The following is a 26,292-nucleotide window of genomic DNA, read 5'->3' as shown; positions in this document are numbered from 1 at the left end:
GTCACCCCCACTATATAAACAGGGAAACTGAGGCACATAGCATTTACACAATTGCCTGAGCTCACAAAGCAAATCAGTGGCAGAACTGGGATGTAAATCCCGATCTTACCACTGTCAGTCCTGTACCATAGACTGTGCTCCCTCTCAGTTACACATTAGGAAGGTAGAAGGGTGACCGTCACAGAATTCAAGCCAATGCGGCTGTGATGCTTTCATTGATGAGGAGCAGAAAGCTTTGCAAGGATTTTGAGAATGAAGTGTGAATAAGGGCCCTATTTTTTTAAAAAGAAAAAAAATTAAAAAAAAATCAATATTTGGAAGTAACTAATCTCATTCACTGAATGCAGATATCCAAAGGGATCACTGAAATGGACGAGGATCCCTTTGGATCAGAGATAAGTGCTTAACAGGCAGAACAGAGAGGTGGTTACTCAAGCTGTGATTTTAGTACCAGATAAGAAAAGAGGATTTGTGCTTCACAATGGTCCTCAGCATCTTTCTGTTCATGCAACACTATCACATAAACACTACCCAAGCCTTGTGGTCAGAGAGACGCTGACATGAAATGACTGCAGGCCAATTAGCTCCCTCAAAACAAATGCCACTCGCTTTGTCCTTTCCTGTTCCTGCCGTAGCTCAGGCAAATTCACAAGTGGTTAGTAATTTTCAGTACACAAACATGCAGCACTGCGAACTAGGAATACAGCACACGGCTGCGCGGACTTACAGGCCTGGGGCACAATTCTGCTCTCACATCAGTCAGCGCAAATTCAGAGCAACTTCACTCCAATGTCTCCAGTGGGGTTACTCTTGATTCACAGCAGAGCCAGCGATGTCTGAATCAAGGTCCACTCCTCTAGGAACTGAAGTAGAGCAGCGAGGTGCCAAACCACTAACTATTACAGCATGTTTACTTGCGAAGGGGAGGACAAAGGGCTAGTGCTGAGCCTGGTGGTGTCCCATTGACTTCAGCTGGATTCTGTCCAGGAACAAGGACACAATAGTGGTTCCCAATCACTGGCACAGCTGCAAATACAGGCATCTCAGGCATTTAGGATCAGTTCCTTGAGTTTCCCTGCCAATTCCTCATCGATAAGGCTCTCATGGATCCCACTCACCTTTAAATATATTTAGTCTTTGCCAAAAAAACCTCAAAACAAACCCAAAATTTTAAATGCTACCTTCTGTTTGTTTTGGGGGCTCAGCACCTCTAAAAAAATTTATAAAAACCACACACACAGCTCATTAAACAGATAATAGAATCATTATGGTGAAGTGACACCCATTGGCCTACCACCTAGTTCTCCTGCTGTGGATGCAAGCGGAAGCCTGAGATCCTTCCGACTGACAGCTATCTTCCACTCATCACATCTGATTTCTTTAAGGGCTTTCTCTGCAGCTGTGTGGGTGGCCTCCAGAAGTCATGCTGCTAAGAGCCTATGCTGACCCTTCAGTGTGCCACTCGCTACTTTCTAGTTATCCACTTTGGACAGTTGACAGGGTTTATCCCTCTTTTGACAAGCAGAGTCTACCCAGCCCTGCAATGTAGCACTAGCCTTGTCATGGGACTTTAAAAGAATGGCTCTACATTTTCATACCAGTGGGTCATGGGAGCTTCAGAGCTGCCCATCTCTTCAAGCATGTCCAAACTGGGGCTAGAGTTTTCTTTAAACTAGAGTGGGTCTAAAACCTTTAGGTCACCAGCTCGATTCCAGCTCATGACCCAGTGAACAAACACAGAATCGTCAACCCTGCAGTATTTAAAAAAAAATTTATTAAAAAAAAAACATAACTAGTTGGGTCCCCTCAGAATTGACACTTTTGAAAAATAATACACTTTGGGCTCTTTTCTGACCCTTTAGGGGACATTCAGGTCACATTTTCAAACCTTTCTCCACAAACATGAGGCTAAAACCTTCTGCATCTGAATCTTTCCCATGCTGTCAAACGTTGCTGTGGGCATGAACAAGGCTCCGCCCTTCCTGTCTACCATCAGCCGCTCTTTGCACAACCTGTATGTCGTTAAGTCCCATCAGCTTTTCCCTTTCTGAGTAGTACTCGATGGAAAGATTCTTTTGGTTGGCTCCTTTTGGCGTTCCTCCTGCTACCCGATGGCAAACGTGCCATGGAAGATGATCTGGTTTCATTTTTAAAAACACAGATATTTCCATTTTCTTTTCTGGACAACTTTACAGATAGGGAGTTGAACTCTGATGAATCTCAGCATTTGTTATAAATCGCTTCCATTTGATACCTTGTACCTTCCTGAAGCACTTGCTTCAGAAGGTGATAAGATGTAAATTGGTATCTTTGGGGGATTTCCAGCTTTCATATCCATACGTTAAAGGTAGAAATAACACTTGAGTTGAAGATTTGTAGTTTGGTCTTTAAGTTGTAGATTTTTGATGACCAAATCTTGTGTAAATTGGTAAATGCAGCTGCTGCCTTGCCGATTTGTGACATTATTGATGGGATGAAAAAGCAGGGCACCTTTCCTCCAGGTTGGGGGTTGAACTATAGGGCAACCATCTAGCCTCAATAACACAAGCTGTAGAAACACAAGCTAGCCATTCCTGTAGATCACTAGGGGGGAAAAAACAAAAAACCCAACAAAACTTACTTATAGAAGATGAAAGCTAAAATTCTCACATAATTGCTTGACAGCAGGAGCTGGTGCTTGATGAAAAACCAATCATCACGAGATTGATGCTGAAATCATGCAACTGACAACACTGTAAGCATTCGCACTGCAACTGGCACTAATTAGCACTCTTGTTGGCAGCTTCAGCAGAGATCTACTGACTGGACAGGGTGTGGAGTCTGAAATCCTTTCTTCCAGGGAATAGGGAATTTCACACCATCTTATATTTGTCCCAAGGATGTCACCAAGGCTAGCAAAATGGCACCTTTCCCCCAATGCTAAACCTCACAGAGGCCGTGAGAGCTGCACTCTGTGCGCTAAGTCCCTACATGGCACTTTAAAATGAGGAAGATGGCACTTTAAAATAAGGAAGGACACCAGCCTTGGGAGGCCTCTAAAATAGATCCTCAAGCTCCAATAAAGGACTGAAGCACACATCAATGAGCATGGAGAGGAATTGGATTCCTATGCTACTGTGGTGCCCTCTTGTCAGAAATGCTGCTCCACAGCCCAGTTACATTTGGGTTGAGGTGAGACATGAAAAAACAGAGACAGAGGGAAGGAAATGATGCAACTTCGTAGTGGCAAGGGAGTGGCCATCTCCCTTGAAGGGCCATCTCCTCTCAGGACCTCCAGTTCTCCCCTTGAAGGGCCATCTCAGGACCTCCAGTTCTCCCTGCTTGTTTCCAAGGCTTTGTGCATTCGTATATAAGCACTTGAGATAACTTGCTGATCGCCCCTCATTCTCAGTATGAGGCAGGAGCCCTCCCCTCACAGACGTTCCTGCCTGTCCTTCCTCCCGGTATCCCGTTTTCCCACTTACCTCAGGGCTTTGGTCTCCTTCCCCCGGTGAACCTAGTTTAAAGCCCTCCTTACTAGGTTAGCCAGCCTGCTCGCAAAGATGCTCTTCCCTCTCTTCGTAAGATGGAGCCCGTCTCTGCCCAGCACTCCTCCTTCATGGAACACCATCCCATGGTCAAAGAATCCAAAGCCTTCTCTCCGACACCACCTGCGTAGCCATTCGTTGACTTCCACGATTCGACGGTCCCTGCCCTGGCCTTTTCCTTCCACGGGGAGGATGGACGAGAACACCACTTGCGCCTCAAACTCCTTTATCCTTCTTCCCAGAGCCACGTAGTCCGCAGTGATCCGCTCAAGGTCATTCTTGGCAGTATCATTGGTGCCCACGTGGAGAAGCAGGAAGGGGTAGCGATCCGAGGGCTTGATTTTAACTTCTTTGATTTAACTCCATGCATTCATACAGAATAATACCAAGCAGATAAACTGATGTGCATATAATAATCATAAGAATATTGTAGAGATCTCCCTCATTCTCTGCTATTAGCCTTCTACATATCATAGGCAAATGGTAATTCTGGTAATGTTAAATGGCTGCTGTCTGATAATCACGTTTCCTTGAAAATTCTAGTGACACATAAGATAACGGAAAGATGGTAATGAAAACGCTCTTTTTTCCCAGTGTTCTGTGTGGTGTTTTGTTTTTTAAACTCTGTGCAGTTTCTGGGTAGTCAGTGTTACTGGGTTCCCCTACATTGTCTCTCTCTTGCTGAGAAGACCCTTATAAATATCACCAGAGCTGGAATAATCTGTATAAAAACTGTTTTTAAAGAATTAAAAAATATACATATACTGAAAACAGACTGATCCAGATTCAGCAACGTACTGAATGAGGTGCCTAACTTAAATGACTGTAGTGGGACCACTTACATGCTTTAGGTTAGGTTAGGTATATGCTTAAGGAATTTGTTGAATCAGGGCCACCATTTGAACAGTGCTCAAACAGGAACTGCAATGTTTTAAATGAGTCCATTTAAAAAAAGTCAAGTTGACACTGCCCTTTTGATTTTGCCCCATAATAGTTTTGTTCCAACTCTCCAAATCCATTTGATTATTTAAGTGATAAGGCTCAACTTCAACTTACTAGCCCTGTATCCACCTGCTAAAGATTGACAGAGATGGTTAAATGCCCCAGAAGTAATGGTGGCAGTGTTTGTTTTAATAGGTTTTTGCAAATATGTTTTCAACTGACTTAGGTACTTCAGGCTGAAAGACGAGCACTTGAAATGTTTATTTAAGCATGCGTTGAAGTATCCCATTGACATAAGATTACTTCCGATCAGTTTATCTGATCTCTAGAGATGATTGTGAAATAATCAGTGGATTTAAACAGCTCTGGTATGGTTTTGGATCTACTGACAAGTTTAACAAATATCACCCCTTTGACCTGCCCCTTCCATAGGGTTTAGATACCATGGCACCTTAGAAGCATCCAAGCTAGATTTACCTATGCCTTTTAGCACAAGAGTCTCTTGCAGTTGTATTCTTGCCACTACGAAGAAACATCTCCTGCAGAAAAACTCCTGAAGAAACATCTCTGCAGGGCAGGAAGGAGGGAAGCAGTGGAGTCTAGCCGACAGAGTGGGAAGCAGGAGTCATGGGTTCTATTTCTGGTGAGTAAGTGAGTGAGCGAGCGCAGTCCAGGGGGTGAGCCAGAGATGCACACTGTATGACAGAGAGAGAAAGGCAGAGACATTGTTTTCCCTATTCTCATGAAGTTCTTTGTTAGAAGAAAATGTCTCTTCTGCAATTCTTTAGCACTGTCATATGACACTCCCCGATACAGCCACCGGCTCATCATGAAATCATGGCACAACCTCTCTCAGGCTAATCCTTTTCACACAAGCAGGCCTCTCTAGACCTCAGCTTCTCCATCTGTAAAATGGGGACAACACTCCCATAGCTGAGCTGCCTGGGGATCCTCTGGTGAAAAGTGCTAAAAGTTAGGTCTTTGCCAGAAGTAGATGATAAGTTATTTGACCCAAGCAGGCTGTTGAGCCGTTAGCAAGTCTCAGCATTAACTTCTAGATTAAGCTCAGGTAACATGTTTACACACCGGTTTCCTTGCCTTCAGTAAGGATTTAGGCCCTGAAGCAGCAAAGCGCTAAGAACGTGCTTACATCCCATTGAAAATTCATCGACTCCAAGGCCAGAAGGGCCCATTGTGATCATCTCATCAGAAGTCCTGTGTCACAAGGCCACAGAACTTCCCCGAAATAATTCCCAAAGCAGATCTGTTCAAAAAACCATCCAGCCTTGATTGAAAAACAGTCTTTGATGGAAAACCCACCACTACCCTTGGAAAGTTCTTCCAATGGTTAATAGGTCTGAACATTAAAGATTTACTCTTCCTTTCCCATGGCGCCCAATGCTCCCTCTCTACCCAACACGAACACGTGTCGCTCTAACAGTTAGTGCATGGTGGACTTTACATTCTAGGCTATTAGCATGATGAATGGGGCATGAGCTCCCCTTGAAGGGCCATCTCCTCTGGCTTTTATCCACTTCCTTTATCCTCAAGCTGGCTCCCCATTTGGGGCTTGCTGTCTGGTCTTCTCATCACCTCCAAAGCTTTACACCACCCCTCTTGACTTTCATCTCTGCCCCTCTCCCGCCCCAGACTTCCTGCTTTTCACCCAAACTTCTGCTCTTTTAGGATTTCACACCTACTCCCATTGAAAGGTGGCCAGAACTCCCATTGACCTAAAGGCTCCAATCCTGGATCCATTTATCATCTCCCCCACTTGCTTTCAAGTCAAAACCAACCTCCATCCCATTCCTCCTCCAGCACAGCTCTTCTGCCACATCGTCAGGGAACAAACGTTTTCACACTGCTCCATACCAGTCTTTGGGGCTTAGTGTCGCCTGTTGTAAAACCACTTTGCACATCTCTGGTGCCCAAAATAATCATTATACCCACACGTAACAGAACCATTCATTGCGATTTAAATATGTTTACTGTGGGTGGGAGGGGGGAGCCTGTGATTAACATGCCAATCGTTTGCCACACAATAATTAGCAAATTACACTCAGAATTATCTAAAAATCCTCAAGCAAACAACAACTGATTTTGCAAGGACTTCTCTCGCAATCTCTCATATCCAAATGCAGCCCTGGCACAGCCTCCTGACTGTCTATTTTACACAGGGGACACAAGAGGCACCCACGAAAAATATGAACTGGCATCTGAACGAGGACCATTTATGGGCGAAGGCTGGTGTTATAGTCATGACTATATTTGGGATTCAGCAGCGAGAATCTGCAAGAGTCCAAACCTCATCCATGAATCAAATCCACAAGCATTGCACTTCACTAAGCTAAACCCAGGTGGAGATATGACACTCAACTGAATACAATTTCTCCACAGCCATGGTTTGGAGTAGACCAAATCTACTGAGCTTCAGAAAATACCTCAAACCCCATTTATTTGTTCAGGGGGAAGGGCAGGGCAGGAGGAGACTTGGGGTGTGTGAAAGGTGGGGACACTATATTCCAAGGTGGATAATGATAATGATTTAAATAAATAAATGGATTTTATTTAAATAGGATTTTTGAGGGGAAAAAAATTAGCTAAAAATAGTTTTAATTAAGATACATTATAGCTCAAAGATATCTCATCATGGAATAGGGATTATAAATTCTAATTCTGTAGTATGAGACAATATATTCATGTAACGTTTAAGAAAAGTTTTGTAAAGGAGTTCCAATAGTTCATGGATTAGGGATTCAATTTTATGGGGTTCCGGGGGCTTCTGTATAGATTATTTAGGTTAATCATTCTATCTACCCAATGGGACTCAGTGCTCAGTCTAGAAGATACCATCGGAGATGTTTAGTTTTCCAGTTCTCAAACCGTGGATTTAGGTCTCCAGAGATAAAATGCTTGTCAACAGCAAAAATGGTGGGTTTGTTTTTTTTTTAAGTTTGCTGTTTTTTTTTTTAAAAAAAAATATTTCATTTAACTATTTTAAAAAATTTTAACAAAAACAAACCCCATTTTAAAAAAACTTGAATGTTTAACTAAATTCAAAAATTCAGATGCTTGTTTTGTTAAAATGTTATATGTTTGCTGTTGAAGAAAAAAATCCAGAATACATAACGTTGTTGTAGTTAAATAAAACAATTTAAATGTCTGTCTGGTGATGTTCTCCTCCTAATATAGCATGGCAAGAAAATCCTCCAAATACTAACGATTAACCTGTTGAATTGGAGATAGGTCACCTCCCAGTAACTTCATAAATATCTGCCCCAATTACCTTTGGTAAGTGAAATAACCAAACAAACAATCATTCATTTGCTGACATAGCTGTAAAACTAATCTGAAAAGTTTTCAAAATAAATCACTGTTTAGAAATGTATAGTGTGTACCTTCTAAAAATGAAACCTACATCTCTGGGTTGTGAAGAATATGTTTTAACAACCAACAAGAATCCACTTTTATGTAGAAATCCATGATTAAATCGAGTCTTCCTGACTAGTGATTTAAATCAATTTGATTTAAATCAAATCCACCCTGCTGTATTCTTTTTGGTTCAACATGGAGTGAGATCTGTTGCTGATCCGCTGGTTTTTGAATGAATTGTATTTTTAACTCAAAGTGTCTCATGCACAAGGTAGGTGCTTTAATAGCTAAATAAAAATCAAAGCTGTTACCACATAAAGTGCTCACACAGTGGGCCTGCAGAGGAGGTCGGCTCATTGCAAACACCACTAACCGAGAAGTGAAAGGTTCCATGTCTCTTTGCCAAGCCATCAATCCCCACACCACCTACCTCCAGCCTGAAGCCGACCATTACTTTATGCTTTATACCTCATCAATGACCGGGATGTTTTGCCTACACCATTAGAATTTCCGTTTGGCTTAAATTTTGCAAATTGGCATCCACAAGAAAACTGCAGACACTCAAGCCTGGCACAGAACAAACGAGACAGAGAGAAGATGATGTTTCTGTAGGTTAAATATCAGTCAGCTTGGAACAAAGCCAAGTATCTGATGACAGACCCTACCCAGTAGCAAGCTTTTAAACATGCTACAGCTGCCTCCCTTAAAAAAGAACAAGGACAGAGCTTTTCCACGTCACTTGTAAGCACTTTGGCTTGTTCACATGCCCTACACCTTGTCTGCTCTTAGACCACATTTAACTATAAGTAAAAAGGGGGAATTACTCATGCCTTTGCTCAAGAATCAGCCTCTCCCCATTTCATTATGCATAATTGTTTTGTATAGAGCAGCAACATCCTGAAATACTGGAACGTTCAGAGAGAAGACGCTAAAATTAACTCAGCCGGCGCGATGTGTAAAAGCAGCACACGCTGAATGCATCTCACTGTTGTGATCAACACCTGTCCTTGACAAATGCCATCCCATTGATCCTGTGTCTAAATTGAATTTCACATCCATCTTTCGCTGGCTTTATTCTAGTCTAAAGCGGCTATGCAGGGAAGGAGACCTTGTCTGACCCTTCAAATGTATGGAAGGGGAGCTGCAATGACGAGATAATGACTTAACATCCCTCCCTTCACCTTGATAAAGACATTACTCTGGGGTTATCTAATTGCTGTCAGGTTTACTATTATTCAGTAATCTTACCATGCAAGCCTCTCTCAGAAATTTGACCCCTGCTTTGAAGTTCCCCCCAAACCAGCAAATAGTCTCTGAGCAGGTCCCAAATGTGGGAGAAGTTGGCAAAGACAAGACACCAACTAAATTTTTTTAAAAAGTTGGGGTGTGTGTGTTATGGTAGCGCCTAGAACTTCCAACCGAGTTCAGAGCCCATTGTGCCAGGTGCTGTACAAACACATAATAAGAGACAGTCCCTGTCCCAAAGGGACTTCAATCTGTTCAGACAAAGGGGTACATCTACACTGCAATCAGGGTGTGTGATTGCAACACATGTAGCAGAGCTGTGTGAGCAAACCACAGCTTGACTACTATCGGCCCACAAGCTAGCTAGATTAAAAATAACTCAGGTATGCCTACGCATGCTGCAATTACACACATGCACAGACTGCAGCATAGAAATACCCAAAGAGTGAGCAAAAGGGAGCTTTTTTTAAAATCTCCATTTTACAGGTGGGAAACTAAGACACAAGGAAGATGAAGCAACTGGCCCTAAGAAGTTGATGGCTGTGCCAGAAATTGAACCAGGTCTCTCAAGTCACACATTTGATTTTTGAGCCAAGTTAACGAAGAGGGAGAGAATGAACTCAAGTGACTAGACAGAAGAGTATAGTGGTGAATGATGATACATCATCAGAAACAGCTGGTGTACAACTTGCTCCGTGGTCCACCGAAACTAGCCACTCTGTGCTGAATGGAATCTCCCATTTCAGTGACAAGAGATTCAGGGCTCTCCTCATAATACACATGAGAGCCGTCCAGACCCATCTTCTGTTCTTCCTGCATCCCTAGAACAGCTGATTGTTCGGGTGTTCGGCAAGCACCCCTTTCAGCAGGGTGTTGGTTCCATGTTTTATCCTTTTACTGCTATGAAGCACTGCATAAACTGATGAAGAAGATGCGCCAGAACTGGAACCTCAGGTACGAACCCCTGCAAATTTCAGGGTTGTCACATTTGAATCTCTAGGTCTGAACCACCTCCACTTCATGGCTGTCTTAGAGATCAGATCCAAACGCCAGAAGTTCCATTTCCCAGAGTGGATGTGGCTGAAATCTCAAGGGCAATTAGTTGCTCCCAGGAGACGTTTTCCCCCCATTTTGGAGGTGAAGTCAGATGAAGACAGCTTGTGATATTTCAGGGTTCTGATTTCACAGCTGTGATTCAGCGTCAAGCCTGAACTGTCACCTAATCTGATCCCAGCTGCAGGCTCCTGATGATTGGCGGGGGAGGGGAGTGTTTCAAGAGTGAGATCTCAAGTGCCCAGGCTCATTCCAGACCAGTTTGATGGACAAGGTCTACAGCCTGTGAAAGTGAACCTTTATCATGGAAATGCTGCCAAAGCATTAAGTGGAGCAGCAGGCGCCATGACGTTACATTGTCTATCTGGAGCAAGGAGGGAGCATAGTACTTGCATAAGTCAGCTCAATACTGAACTTTTTAAAAAAAATTTGCATAATAGTCAGTCACTCCAGTAAATGCTCTGCTGCCCTCCAGTCAGTTACACACACACACACACACTCTCTCTCTCTCCCTCCCCATATCAAGAAACTCCTCTTTTTTACCCAGGTCAACCAAAAATAAGCAGCTCTGGTTTCCCATTATAGAAACGCCCTTCCCTACCCCGACTAGAGGCTAACACAGCCCCAGTCAATGTCTGCTTGAAATTGAGGTTGACAAGACACCGGACAGTCTAATCCTGTAGAACAATTAATCCTCCCAACTGGCTTCTGCTGGATACAGGAACTTTCTGGCTGCAAACTGGTGGGGGTCACTATTCAGCTGCTCTCTGAAGAATTAAGAGCTATTAGAAGCCAAAGTCCAGGTGGGTCCTTTGATGGACCTCTCCTTTATTACACCTCCCCTCTCCTCCAAAATAATTACTCATAAGCATGTTGAATGTCCTTCTGGCCTTTGGTGGACAGTCTTCCCTGCAAGCACAAGGAACCCATATTGTCTGTTCCAGCAATGTGTTTTAATCACAGAATCATAGAACTGGAAGGTCATCTAGTCCAGTCCCATGCACAAGTGGCAGGACTAATTATCTAGATCTAATGACATCTAATAATTCGCAGGTTGCAGCCTAGAACCTTAAAAGGCTCCGTCACTGAAGCTGATCAAACCCAGCTCTGTCAATACGAGATTTCAGTGCCACAAAAAACAAATCTCCAAAACTGGTTGCTTTAGAGGCAACTCATTATCTGGCAGGACTGAAATGATTAGGATGATTTCTCATTTGGTATACAGTTCTCTCAAGCTGGGAGGATGACATTTAGCTTCTCCCACATGGTATAAAGACAACACTTGACAGTTTACCAGGAGAGTGGAAGGGAATAGATGTAAGCATTAAGAGACCCATGACCTGATTCATTACTCTGCCCTTTGCATAGCAATTTACCCTGGTACAAAGTGGGTTCAGAACACTACCAAATCTGAACAATTGTCAGGTACCTGCTTTTTATCAATGTGAATGGCTGGGTAAGGTATAAGGGAATAGAGAATCAGACCCCTAGCTTTCTGCAGATATTTGACACACAGGTCCTCTGTAGGGACTGGATTGTGCAGACAGCAGGCTGTTGGTGTCTTAGTTTCAGGGTTCTTTTAATTATCCAGTAGTGTACCCACAGCATTGGATAGTGGGTCTTTTCATGTCTATATGGCATGCTAAAAACAAAGTAAATACACAAAATATTCCAGCTTAAGAAAGAAGCCATGAATATGACCTGGAAGACACTGAACCATACAGAGATGAGCAGAGGATTCCAACATCTAAGGGCGTGTCTTCGCTGCACAGTTAACTCAAGCTCTGACCTGGGTGTTGCCCCTAACCCAGCTTCCCCACACACACACACACAAGCACACACACACACACTCACTCACACACAATCCTGATCAGTGGAGCTTTCGCTCCAGGCTCGCTGGCGCAGTGGAAGTTATAGTCTAAAGCCCAAGAGCTGCTTTCACTTGGGCTAGCAACCAGACCACTTTGCAGCGAGGATGCGACCTTAAAAAAAAAAAAAATCTCAAATGCTGATAGTCCTCCAATGCCTTCCCGCCGTTCCTGCGGTGTGCCAAGGACAGCCAAGTTCTCCCACAATTGGTTGGAAAGGAATCACAGTGCCTCCGCTTCCTGCGGCACGAAGAACTCTGGGATGTGCCCCCACAAGTCCTAGCAACACAGAGAAGTGAGCAGTACCAGCGAGGACACAGTAACTCGAGCACGGCTTTTCAGCACGGCTGCTCAGACCCGGGTGCAGATCCCCTGGGTTAACTCTGCACAGGAGACATACCCTAACAGAGCTACAATAGGAGTAATGGACGGTAATATCAGCACCTTGGGCTAGCAGCGCTCCTGCTCTTGGATGTCAAAACGAGAAGCTGATCCCGCAGGGTTCGGGGCACAGAACAAGGCAGGAGTAAGATTTCAGATGAGCCTTCATTGCCTGCCCCGCCAAATTCCAGATTCCCCTTCAAGCAAGCAGAAGGATCAGGGTGGAATTTCTGTCAATTTTCAACACGGGACTGGGCCTTGCCCTTTCTCTGCTGAGAGAGCAAATCAAGATGTTTAAGTCTAATATGTCCGGACGTGCCTGCGGGCAGAGAGGCACCAGCTGCTCAAGGACAGAATGAATTGCGTAGCTAGCTGTTGCTTTCTCTTTTGACATTCAAAATAGGTTTTAGGGATCAGATTTGTTAGCATCAGCTGGTTTACTAGCTACACAGCGTACTTCAAACTCATACTTACCATCCTTCCTCCAATGATCTATGTGCTTTAAGAAGAGCGTGATAGCACTTTGCATATAGGGAGACAGAGAAGTGAACAACTTTGCCCAAGATTCCACAGTGAACTGGTGGCAAAACTAGGAATGGTTCCTGATCCCGCACCCTGGCTGCCAGACCATGCCTGCCATAACCTGTAACCCATCTCTCCATCTTCATGCACAACTCCTGAGGACAAAGACAGTTCCATGGGTGGACTGAGGGGAAGATGTAACTTGTTGTCCAAACCACATTTCAGCATTCAATAGGCACATGGAAAGCCCCACCAATGCTGGGGTAGAGTAAAACAGACACCTAAAATGGGTCCAAACAGCAGGTTAACCCAAAAGTTTGATTCTGCCATCAGCCTGGCATTCCAGTGTATGTAACCCTAACCCTTCCAAACCCTCTCTTTACTACCATTTACTTACAAGAGTCTGTATGCCCCAAATCCTGTAGGTAGCTGGGCCTGATCCTGAGAGGTGCTGAGCACCTATAGCTCTCAGACTGGGGGCTGGAGCCTCAAAACCCCTCTGCCCCACAGAGAAGTGAGGGCATTTTCTCTCCGCCCCCCCCCCCCTTTTTTAAAAGCAAAAACAAAAACCAAACTCCGTGTTATTCAATGGCATTTACCCTGCAGGGCAAGAATTCTAAGGTGTCAGGACTATATCCAAAGTGCTTATTGCTAACCAAGCAGCTGGGATTTTAAGACTGTTCCTAATGGCCTGTGATGGGATGGGATCTGAGTTACCCAAGAAAGAATTTTCTGTAGTATCTGGCTGGTGAATCTTGCCCATATGCTCAGGGTTTAGCTGATTGCCATATTTGGGGTCGGGAAGGAATTTTCCTCCAGGGCAGATTGGAAGAGGCCCTGGAGGTTTTTCACCTTCCTCTGTAGCATGGGGCACTTGCTGGAGGAGTCTCTGCTCCTTGAAGTCTTTAAACCATGATTTGAGGACTTCAATAGCTCAGATATAGGTGAGGTTTTTCGCCTCACCTATGGGTGGGTGGGTGAGATTCTGTGGCCTGCGTTGTGCAGGAGGTCAGACCAGATGATCATAATGGTCCCTTCTGACCTTAGTATCTATGAATCTAAGTCCCTTGTTTGCACAATAGCAGTAATCTGCTTTGGAGATGCAAAAATGTCTCTCACTTGCCCAGATCCTATCTGCCCCACGCTTAATAAAGACTCAACTCTCCTCACTTATCAGATGCACAAGACTCTCTGCTTGATGAGATTCCCCCTCTTCCCCTCTGGGTACTGTAGTTCCAAGAAGAGCCTAAAGCAACAAGACAGAGAAAAATAGAGGGTTTTTACAGTATTTAGCAGCAGCCACAACAGGAGAGGCATCAGAAGTCCAAAATAAAAGAGAGGCTAGCAGAGTCTGGGCAGGCAGGCTGGCCTCTGGAGCACCCAGGCAACGTCGACAGGTTAGAGACCTGGTTCTGTCCCTCCCCCAAGAGTGTTGAGCACCCAATAGCCGTAGTGATGTCAATGGGAACTGTGGGTGCTCAGCACCTCTGAAATGAGGCCATGCTACCTAACTGGCATGTTTGCTTGCAAGGCCTGCCCACCTGGCAAACAAGTCTACTTGTTTAAGCCCTGCTGGGGATGGCTAAGCCAACAGGGTAATGAGGTTTTCCATCTTGGGGAGGATGCTGTTGGCCAAGAAAGGTTCCTTCCCTGAATCCTGAAGGGACAGCACAACCCGCCAAGAAGGTAGGAAAACAGAGGATGTTCTTCGTTGCTAATAGCAACCTCCATTAATCTGACCTCTTTAGAGGAGTACGGCAATTGGTGCTTTCCTGAATCAACAGGAGCAGATGACGAGATTCTGTCTGATCACATCTTAACTGAGACAGGGAGCAAGGAGAAGAAATAAAACTGGAATCAACCAAGTCCTCAAAGTCTTTCAATCCGAGTTTACAAAAGGACTGAGGCAAGTCACACAGCAGGCTCCTTCCCCGCCCCCCGGCCCTGTGTTATGACACCAGTCTAGCGCCCCGATAAGCACCCCTGGTGAGCTACAAATCAGAATGCATTGCGGGGGGGAATTGCAAGCTGTCCGCTCACTGAACCTTGCATTCCACGCCATCAACCCCTGCACCCCCGAAAACAAAATCTCAAACAGAAAGGCAAGATCAGAGCTGTCACAAGTTGCATGGCTCCATTCAGCACGACCCTGAAGTCTACAAGGCCTGGGGAAGAGTCATATCTGAGAAGAGGAGAAAAACAAAACAGATGAAATAGGAACAGGCAGGCAAGGGCAACATGACCCAGTAGCTGCGGACGTATCAAGTTGGAGAATGCCTTTCAAGTTACCACCACAGCAAGCCACTTCAACCGCAAGCGTGGCTGGCTGCTGCATGCAACGAGCAGAGATCAGAGAAGAAAGGAAACTGGCACATTTCAGGAGCCATCAGAAGAGTGCTGCCATCTCAGAACAGCCTATGATGGTCAGTTACTCCCAGAATCACCAATCAAGATGGTTCAGGTTCCCATGAATATATCCCTCTCCAAACAAAGCGAACGGAGATGGTTGCAGCCACTGCGACTGCATATATGCCGCTCCCGCAGGCTCTGAGACTTCTGGGGCATCAGCTGAAGCTCTGACAGAGACGTGACATTGCCAATACTACCTCTGCTGCTCCTGCTGCCATATGCCGAGCGTCAGCAAGGAACAGTCAGTGAACATCACAGCTCCCGGGGAATTAGTCGTGAATGCTGATCTGAAAAAAGCCACCATGCTACCAAGCGCCACAAAAGGTCACAAACTTCACTGAGCATAAAAAGCCACTGCAGACTGAACAAGGACAGTAGGACATAGCAGGGGGTTAGAGTAGGTCCCTTCTAACCTTATGGTTCTAGGATTATATGCTGTGGGCTCTCTATGTGGAAGCAGCAGCAAGAAGTGGGTACCATACCTTGGAGGTACAAAGTCCCCAACGCTCCCTGTACAGCCTATTCAAAGAAGCAATAGAAACCCACCAGGTTATGGAAAATTCTCCAAAGCTTGATTCTCCCCACTCCGCTCCTCAAAAAGCATGTGAAAACACATAGGCAACACTGACTGCCCCAAATCAAATGTAAACAGTTCTACAAAGTATTCCCCAGACCATGAGTCTGAGGTGGATGCACTGGGGAGGGGGTCTAGAAAGGGAAATGTATTGGGGTTCTGCATAAAAACAGAAACAAAATTATTACCAAGAAACAAAGGTGATGGTACCAAATGACAACTCGGAAAGTTATTACCTATTTGTACTGCAGCAGCCCCTTAACTGAGATCAGGGCTCCAAATACATGAGACAGTCCCTGCTACAACAGAAATAGACAAGACAGAAAGAGTAGGATGACAAAGAGCAGTGACATGACTCACCCCAAGGTAACGCAGCAGGTCAGTGGCAGAGCTTGGAATAGAATCAGGTCACCTGACCCCCAGGTCCGTGTCCTATCCACAAGACCATGCTGCCTCAAGAAAGAGAGCTTTGGTGGTGAAGGGACACGAATCCTCAACCGCCTGATTCAAAGTAACTGCCACAGAAGCACAAGGTCATTAGTGATGGTGAGCAGAAGGCAATGGACTGGAACAAGGGGACACCGATTCTGCTAGCTCATTGTCAGGGTTACTCAAACATGCTCTTTCTGACACCAGTCAACATGTGATGTGTGGAAGCACTCCAACCATAACAATGCAGAATATTTACAGAAAACAAAACCTCAGAAATCAGGGACTCTCCTCCCAATTCCTTATTCACTCACCAACAGCTGAAGCCACAGACAAGTGATTTAGCTACCACAGTAATTGGTTGCTTGGCATGGGGGGGGGGGGGGAGGTGAGGATTAGATTGATTAAACCTTCTTCCCTCATGGTCTCTTCATTGTCCTCCATGAGAGTAGGTGTTATCTAATTACCAGCTCTTCGGTCTTCTAAGTAACAAAGGTGCCCAGTCTGAGCCAAGTAAATCCCTTCTCCAGGGATGGAGAGGCACAAAGGATCTGGTGATAGCTCTTAGCCAGAAGGGTGAGTGTTGAGTTGCAAGGGGGGGGATCAAATCCAGCTCAGGCTCAGCACCACTAAAGTCACTGGAATTGAATCTGCTTGTGTCAAGACTGAGCCTGGCTCTTAGAATCATATACATTAAAGATGGGAAGCATCCATTGCTTTGGCTACCCTGTCCCTTGCTGTGCAGGTCCTACATGCCCACAGTGTATTTTGGCTTTGTCTGGCCTAAAGCCTCTCCAGGGAGAACGCCACCAGCACTCCGCTGTGTCAGGCACCCAGTGACATTCACAGCAGGGTAAGTGCTACTCTTATTAGGCCAAATGCAGACCTGGTGCTGGGCCTTTGATGGAGTCGCAGCTGCTGACTTTCCAGGTCTGAATTTGGCCCTCTCCCTACCACCACTGACAGGCTATATTCCCCTGCTCCTGTCCCAGGTCTGGACAGCTTGTAAGTACTGTACAAACATAAGACCCCTGGTGCGCCAGACATAGAAAGCAGCATGTGTTTCACTTGTGAGCAATTTCCAGTACAGAGCAGCAGGTGCTTTACTGATTGAGAAATCTATTGGGAAGCTCTTAAAGCTTTTCAGAGCACTCACCCATCTGCAATATACATTTAATTAACAGCAAAGTACATGAATTCACCCCCTAAAGGGACAACTGAAAACACCACCCACCAAAAATAAAGCCAGAGAGAAGAGAAACAAAAACCAAACTGCACCTGACTCCAGCAGCCCTGGACTCTGGAGAAACGGCCACAGGGAGCCAATGCCACAGATAGGAGCTCATCCGTTGGGCAAGACCTGCCAGGGAGCCATTCCACCCCATGGAAAGGGAGTGAAATTTACACACCTTGCCCTGGCTGTATTCATACCCTCTCTCCTTCACCCTTTGGAACTGGGACTGAGAGGAAGTGACATTGGACCAAGTGCAACCCCGAGTAAATCATTTAGGGATCACAACATTAACCACAAAGCTTGATTTGTTTCTTCCTCTTCCTGCTGAGGTGTCTCTGAGTGGGAATATCACAGGCTGGTCTACAGACTGAGCAGAGGGCCTCAGAAGAAGCTCAGATACACATTCCCACCTAGCGTCTCACCAGTCATTCATTTCTTACGCAGATTGTGTGTAGTACAACCAGGAGGATTACGATCAGCAGATTAATATGCTGTACAAGCCCATTCATTCCCTCTGAAGTCACTGAAACATCAGGGTCTGTTGGAAACAAATCCAAGGAGCAACCTGATCAGCCCTGGGAACATCATGAGTGCCACTAGGGGACCAACGGGACTCAGCCCCTTCCCACAACACTGAGCAACAACAAGACACCAAGCGTTCTGCTGGTCCTAATTCTGCTCTTGCACTGACTCAGGCAGCGGTTTCATTCCAACAGAGTTGCTCTGGATCTACATCAGTGCAAGATCAGAACCGGTCCCACCACCGCTGAAGTGAGACTGTGCACATCCTGACTCCAGTACGCATCCTGCTACACCTCGTCCCACCATCTATCCCTGCCCGTCAATCAACGATAACCAGCATCAAGCCTTCCTAGTTCCTGGGGATCAGCTTTCAGGTCTCCCCTGTTGGCTATCATCGCGTGACTGCTTTAGCAGCCTCTCCTCTTCCCTCGCTTCTAAAGTTTCTTCGTTGGGTCTGGCCAGGCCCAGGCCCAGCAAGCTTTGATAAGCTCAGAGCACGCTCGATGGCCCACCCCAGGCTATCTCCCACAAGCGCATGGCTCTGAATTAATACCGTATCCAGAAGATACATTGCCAGGAGGGGTTCTACAGGAACCAGCCCAGCCGATGCAGAGAACGCACACAGGAGTCAGGTTCTTTGGGGCAGAACAAGCAAGCTGGGATTTCAAGGAAAGCCGAAGATTGACTCCTACTTGTACTCCCACCCCACACACTCTTCTTTTAACAGCCAGAGACTCCCCCAGCTCCCTCCACAATGGGGGAGTCTGAAGAGCCAGTCACACAATTATTCCTTCTCCCCCCAGATTGCACCTGATTGTCCTTAACCCAATCCACACACACCCACAAGCCACACGTTTCCCTGGGGCCCCTCAGCCAGCGTGATGCAATGGCACCATCTGTGGAAACACAGGCACAGACCCCCAGCCTCACACGCAACAGAGAGGCAGGAGCAGAACACAGCTCTGCCCGGATGGAGGAAGGGACCAGGACCAAATAAAGAGCCAGCCAGGGAGACGCTGCCCTGAATGAGCTGCCAGGCTACCCGGCTTTGCCACCCCCTCTCCTCCTGTCCCCCCCCCTGGCCTTCCCCCTCCTCCTGTCCCCCTCCCCGGCCTTCCCACCCCCCCCTCCTCCTGCCCCCTCCTCCTGTCCCCCTCCCCGGCCTTCCCACCCCCCCCTCCTCCTGTCCCCCTCCCCGGCCTTCCCACCCCCCCCTTCTCCTGCCCCCCCTCCGGCCTTCCCTCCCCGGCCTTCCCACCCCCCCCTTCTCCTGCCCCCCCTCCGGCCTTCCCCCCCCGGCCTTCCCACCCCCCCTTCTCCTGCCCCCCCCCGGCCTTCCCACCCCCCCCTTCTCCTGCCCCCCCCCCGGCCTTCCCACCCCCCCCTTCTCCTGCCCCCCCCCCGGCCTTCCCACCCCCCCCTTCTCCTGCCCCCCCCCCCCGGCCTTCCCACCCCCCCCTTCTCCTGCCCCCCCCCCGGCCTTCCCACCCCCCCCTTCTCCTCCTCCTCCTGCCCCCCCCGGCCTTCCCACCCCCCCTTCTCCTCCTCCTGCCCCCCCCGGCCTTCTCCTTCTTCTCCTCCTCCTCCTCCTGTCCTCCTCCCTCGACCTTCCCACCCCCCCTTTTCCCCCGCCCCCCGCGGGAGCTCTCCCAGCCCCCGCCCGCTGACCTGGCCAAACTTGCTACAAAGTTTCCGCGGCCCGGAAGCGCCTGGCGCCGGGAGACGCCGGAGCAGCCCCGACCCGCAGCCTGCGCCCCACGGCCGCCGCCGCGCCTCCCTTCGCCGGGCTTTCGGTTTCTGCCGACGGGCCGCCTGGGGCCCAGAGCATTGTGGGAGTCGTAGTTCCCGGCCCCCCCCCCGCACGGGGCCTGCCGCCGGGCCGGGACTACAACGCCCAAGCGGCCTTCTGCCCCGGAGGCTGGTGCGGGGCGGGGGGGCGCCGCTTGCTGCCAGCCCCGCACCGCCAGCCGCCGGCTTGGGTGCAAAGGGTCCCGCGCGCCGCCCGGGGACACGCGGGAGGGTGCGGAGCCCGCGGCGAAGCGGGCCCCCAGAGCGGGAGTTTCCTGAAGCCTGGGGCGCTGGGGTCTCGCTGCGGCAAAGCCCCCTTGTCTCAGCTCTAGCGTGCGGATCTGGGGGACTGGGGCCGCCCTGCCCGGGGGGCGAGCCGGCGCACGCGTGAGCTGCGCGAACCTTGGGGCAGATTTTGCTTTGTTTTCCGTTATGTCTCCTCTCCCTTGTGGAGGGTTTTTGCAACACCCCCAGCACAGAGATTTTGCACGTTGGGGGATAGATCAGTCCCTCCTTTCTGGGAACATTTCACAGCTCCCCGGCTCGGCTGCTTGCTCTGTTCCATTCGCTAGTGTGAAGGGGGCGGCTGATTAGTCATCCTGATTTCTGTTTCCAGTTCTGCTACCGACTTTCTACCCGTACTTTAACCGCACTGTGCCTGTTTCTTCCTCTTAAACAGAGGATAAGATGGACCGAGTTTCCAGATCTGGATACATAAAGTTAGGTCCTCTCACGCCATATTTGGGCATCTAAATAAAAGATTAAAGAATCGCTGAGCACACCCAAATGCCACTGAAATTTTCACAGAAATTTTTCATTTCATTTGAAATTTTGTTTTTTCAACCGAAAGCCCTTGTTTGAGGCAGTTGTTTTGGAGTTTTTTTAAATTGTTTGTTTCACTATTTCGTTGAAAAACCAAAAAATTTTCAGAGGAAATTAAAAAAAAAAAAAAAAAAACCCTAAATCTGCTGCAACACCAGCTGGTATTTTTCAACCAGCTCTGATTAATTTATAAAGCTCATGGGGATCTTTGAAAGGTGCTATGAAGGTTGGAACAGTTATTGTTGTAACATAGACACAGAGGTGGTGACTGCAGCAAAAATCAATTTGTCAATAAATACTCAGATTTTGATATGAATTAGCTTCTCTTATGTTCCCATTCCCTGAATATCCCTAGGACTGGGTTTTACAATCACAAGTGTTTATCAAAAAATACCTCATTCTACACACCTACGTTCATATTCAGCCACCTAGAGTAAATCTTGCTTTTTGCCTTCTGGCATTGCTTTTTAAATAAATTAGACTAAGATCAAGTATCCTGCTGCTCCATCAACTCATCTCTGCCAACAAGGAAATCAGCCACAGGTGGAAACCATATTCTCCTGTCCCCTCGGAAGTTGTGATATGATTCTTATGCCGGATTCAGCTTTACCTGCATAGAGCAGCTTTGAGAAGGTGATCTTTTTGCCTTATTTAACAGTGAAATTACTAGCCATGATGCCAAGCCTCAAAGGTAGGAAGAAATGTTACCGTTTCTTTGATCTATTTTCTTTACCTTTTATGAAGTGTGCAGTGCATCTTTACTCTGTTTTCTGCTAACAGCTTGATAGGGCTATTGGAACAATATAGAGCAAAGATGATTACATGTTTGAAGAAACTGATTGGCCCAAACTGTCCATCCGTCACAGGTCAGATAACAAAAAGCCAGGAGGGAGGTTGCAACCAATCATCAAAGCACACATCCTCAGTGGGCACCCTAACCACTGGGCTACATCTGGCTCAGTGCCTATTGAACTGCAAGTGCAATAGTCATTGTGGGAGGAGGAGAGAAACAAGCAACGTACAGAGTCTGTAGCCTAGTGGTGAGGACACCCAGGCGGGAGATGGAAGACCCAGGGTCCAGTCCCACTGCTCCAGTCACGATTTCATTATTTATCCACAGTAGAACAGCTTATATAGGACAGATGGAGGGCGCACTTCCCTCCTTTCAAATTTCTCGTACCCCAGTGGTTAGAGCACTCTCCTAGAGGAGGAGCAGACACCCTCCCCCATTCAAATCCTTTCTCCTACTCTGGCAGAAGGGGGGGGCATTGAACCAGGGTGTCCCACCTCGCAGGTGAGCCCTCTAACACTGGGCTAAAAATTATACAGTCACTTGCACTTTCCCCTCCTTTGGCCAGCCTTGGAATGGGACCCAGTCCAGTAGGTGGCCTCTGAGCACACCTATCTTTCCCTGGTTTGTGACTCATCAGGGGCTTAGGTGGGAGATGGGCATCCAGACACCTAGAAGGAGGGAGCAGCGTGAGCACCCAGAGGCAGAAACGTAAGCGCTGAGGGAACTTTTACCTTAAAACTTAGGTGCCGAGAGAGCTTAGATGCCAACTGAGTTTGGCAGGAGTTTTGTAGAGTGCAGTGGACTTAGGTTCCTCAGCACCTTTGTGGATCTGGACACCAACCTCTCTGTGCCTCAGTTCCCCATCTGTAAAAACGGGGATAACAGCACAGCTCTGCCTCACAGGGGTGTTGTGAGGATATATACTGATGTGCTTTGAGAGATCTACTGATGAAAGCGGAGGGAGGAAGGTATTCTTATTCTTATTTAAATATATTGGCGAGATGCTGCTCCTATTGAAACTGATGGCAAATCTCCCGTTGCTTTCAGTGGTGGCGATATTGTACCCTTCCTAATTTCCCCTCATCCAAAGAAGAATGAGCATGGTAGAAATGTCTGCTTGTTTGTCCTGGAAGACAAAATGCTAGTCAAGAAACATAAACTGTTATAATATTTTACAGCTGAATTACATTCTGGAGAAAGTCAAACCATCATTTCAAGTCAATTCGCTCTGTGTGTGCAAGGCCATTCGCCAGCTCCCTCTCCGTGGTAGACGGTAGTGAGCCTAAAGCAATGCTGGAGGGCCTGAGATAATGAGTTAAACCATTATAATGTTTGGGGAGTTTGTAGTGAGAGGGAAATGAATGGGAAAAGCCAAAATTTTTGCTGGGTCATGTGGTAAAATTAACAGCATTGTTTTTCAAGCTGAAGTATGAATATTTGCCGAACCATGATTGTGTTTATTGGGTCTTATTTTACTGCTCAGGATAAAAGGAGAAATGAATGATGGTTGACACGGCCTAGTTGCCTCTACATGAAATGCCCTCATATTCAAGTTGCAGAGGAGGAATTACACAGAGGCAGGGCTAAGTGATGGTACAGTCTTGTGGTAGGTCTGTTTGGCCTGGGACAGACTCGTGATACACGTCTCCCATGTGTAGGGCCCTAGATAACAGCAGGCTTCCTCTCTTACTGGAGAACAGGGCTGGAACTAGGCATGTGAAATTTGAATGAGTCACCGATTTCCCCTCCCCACTCACTGCACAGTGGTTGAAGCTCATCCATGGATAAGGAGCCAGTACAAGGTCTGTACACTACTTAACTCCTTAAAATGGGGCTATATTGGGACTTCCATAGCGCTTAGGATCATGTGCTGGCTCCCCTGCATGGGGTGACTTTCCTCCATTAGATATATTCTCCCAGAAGACACATGTGGTTCTGATCTTTTACACAATGGGTGAAGTAAATAGCATGGTCTGAGAAGCATGGAACTGGGAGCCAGGACATCCTGAGCTCTAAGTATGACAAGAGATGTCTGTGTGTATGCAAATAGTTCACAAATAAGGTGCCAGTAAATGTGTCTCAAAAATATGAAGCAGGGTTCCTGAGTTATGTAGGAGCAATCAAGAAGAAGAACTTTGTGCGCTGCAAATGGCTTTTTGTGTGTGTGCACAGTTTGTTAGATCAACTGTCTATTCTATTCGCTCTAGGTTTTTATTCTGCCTTCGTCACCAAAGTACCTGAGCGCCGTCCAGTCACGCATTTAGGGATGTGACTGACATCTGTCACGTGTCATTCATTCTCTCGTTTCTCCCTAGGGAGAGAATTGTGTATGCAGTGGAGCGTGGTTTTGGTGGTGGGGTTTGTTTTTTTCAAATGTCCACGCTGCTCTGTGTTTAGCTTAGGAAAGGCAAGTTGGACAGTTGTGCCTGGCACATGGAGTAGAAGGTGCTGTGGTTTGCGATGACCCTTAGTTCCTGGGGGAATTCATTCCACGGTCTCAGACCAGCCCCTGAGCAAGCTGTGTCTTCTATACAGACAAGCTTTACCCTTATGGCAGAAAGTTCCCCTAGGCCTAAGGAGTGGCGCTGTCGACTGCAATCTTCATCCCGGCATTTTAGGTACCCTAGGCCCAGGGCAGTGAGCTCCTTGAAGATAAGGACTGAGACCTTGAACTTGACTCTCTATTCTGTGGCAGGCCGGTGCAGATAGTGAAGGGCAGGCCTGATGTGCTCACCGTAGCCTGTGTTGTTGAGAAGATGTGCTGAAGTGTTCGGCACTAGCTGGAGTTTCCCCAAGCGGTGAAGTCTTCCTAGCCAGGTATATTGCATTGCTGGGGTCCAGATGGGAGGTGGAGAAGGTGTGTATAACTGAGGCCGGTCATCGCCCACCAGGATGGGATGGAGTCCCCTAGGCAAGCGGAGACAGTAGAAAATGTTACTCTTGGGTGCTGCTATGTGCGAGCTTAGTGTTGGCAAGGACTCCAAGAGAGGCTGTTGTGGGTGTGCCCCTTCAGCCAAAGGCAAACTCAATGCTCAGGTCAACTCTGGTTTGCAGCGTGCCCCTGAGGAAAGCCAAAATATGCAAATGTAGCCACTGATTGTTGGTGCCTCAATTTTGTGTGCCCAGCTCAAATTTTAGACATAAGATTATTATCTGCTACTGCAGTAGCACTAGTACTCCACTAGGGGAGCAGGGTATATTGTGCTAGGCGCTGTACGTACACTAAAAGCACCAAGCACACACAGCTCCCTTTGACTTCCACCAGACTTGCAAATGTCTGAAAATCAGGGCTTTGTGGTGTTTCAAATCGGGGCACCCAAAATTTGGGCCAGTCAAAATCAGCATCTGCTACTGGAAAATATTGGCCCTAACCTTTCCGTGGTGCAATTTCCCCTTCTCTAAAATACAATTTTGAGGATATGAATAGGATGGTAGAAGAATTCACTAGTAAAAATTAGTAAAGCACTTTGAAAATGTAGGGCTGGCTAGCTGTAAGAGAACACTAGGATGGAGAACGCCCAGCTGAGGACGAAAATACTCTTTGGTCTCCAGAATCAAGCAGGTGCCAAGCCACATTAGGCTGTGAAACCTCTATGGTTAGCACCCACAGATGCTCCATATGGTGACTAGAATCACAGTGGTGAAATCCTGGCTGCATTGACATCGCTGTCAAAATTCCCATTTTCTTCAGTGGGGCCAGGATTTCATCCCCCTTGTTTATAGCCAAGTCATGGGCTGCTTCTTTCTTGCGTTTCTGACAGTTCATTCTATCCAATCATTATCTTTTTAACAAAGGGGACAAAGATCAGCAGAATTGAATTATGATCAGTCTTTTGTGTACCTTCATTCCTGAAAATGGCCCAGTGTCTTAAGTGTTATGATGCTTCCCCTTCCCACCTCCAAGATGCTTCCCCTTCCCATCCTCTTCACACTGATGCCAAGAGAGGTTACAATCATATCCTTAATTCTGCTTACCGGTGATTGTTTTGCATGCCTCTTTGAGCATCTTAGGTGTGCAGTAGATCTTCTAACAAATACAGCCATGGGATTGTCTTGAGCAGAAAAAAAAAACCTGCAGCCTAATTACCCCTTGCCCGGCACCTTGTGTAGTCAGTTACCCCAGTGACAAGTGGATGTACTGGTACTTGACTCCCACAATGCACTGAGGTAAATGACTGCACAATGAACAGGGCAAGAGAAAATCAGGCTTGAGATTTGCATCTAGCTATTACTTAAAATATTAGCTTCCTATGTTAAGAGTGCATTCACTCACCTCTCCTGATTGCAGCCATTGCTTTCATTATGAGGAAAAAGTGCAGTCAGGTGCAGCAAAGGCATTGTTGCATAGTTAAACAGTAGTCCACTAGAAGGTTAGATTTTGCAGCTGACAAAGCTCTTCTAAGTGACAGCTCAATTAAAACGCATGCAAAGACTGAAAGACTGTCCAGCATCGCAAAAAAAGACGGAGTTAATAACCAGCTATGAAAAAACAAATCTAATGAGAATCCCAGCAACCCCCAACTCAAGCATTATGTTAGAAGGCAAAGGAATACAAGAGGTGAGTCAATTCACATACCTGGGCTGTAACATGCCGATAGGGACATCCAGAAGGAAATAATGTCATGAACTGGCAAGTCACAACTGCATTCACCAGCTTACACAAGATTTGACCATTGAAAATCTACAGCTTAAAGACCAAACTATTAATCTTCAACTCAAATGTTATTTCCACCTTAACATATGGATGTGAACGCTGGAAATCCCCCAAAGGTCCAGACAGACATCTCCATGCCTTCCAAAGAAAATGCCTC

General features: G+C 46.8%; 1 protein-coding gene across 2 annotated transcripts in view; it reads right to left on the bottom strand.

Annotated features, from left to right (window-relative positions):
- MIB2 (MIB E3 ubiquitin protein ligase 2) overlaps positions 1-19,872 on the bottom strand; it is a 107,979-nt gene extending 88,107 nt beyond the window's left edge. The window contains exon 1 of one of the 2 annotated variants that reach the window (XM_074975165.1): positions 19,747-19,872. The gene's annotated coding sequence lies outside the window, so the exon portion shown is untranslated. Of the gene's footprint in view, positions 1-4,946; positions 5,114-19,746 lie in introns of those variants that run through there. The other variant, XM_074975166.1, reaches the window with a different exon arrangement.
- Between the last annotated feature and the right edge of the window lie 6,420 nt (positions 19,873-26,292).

The sequence above is a fragment of the Natator depressus genome, chromosome 18 (assembly GCF_965152275.1).
Source record: "Natator depressus isolate rNatDep1 chromosome 18, rNatDep2.hap1, whole genome shotgun sequence".
Taxonomy (NCBI): domain Eukaryota; kingdom Metazoa; phylum Chordata; order Testudines; family Cheloniidae; genus Natator; species Natator depressus.
This window is presented reverse-complemented; position numbering and strand designations above follow the sequence as displayed.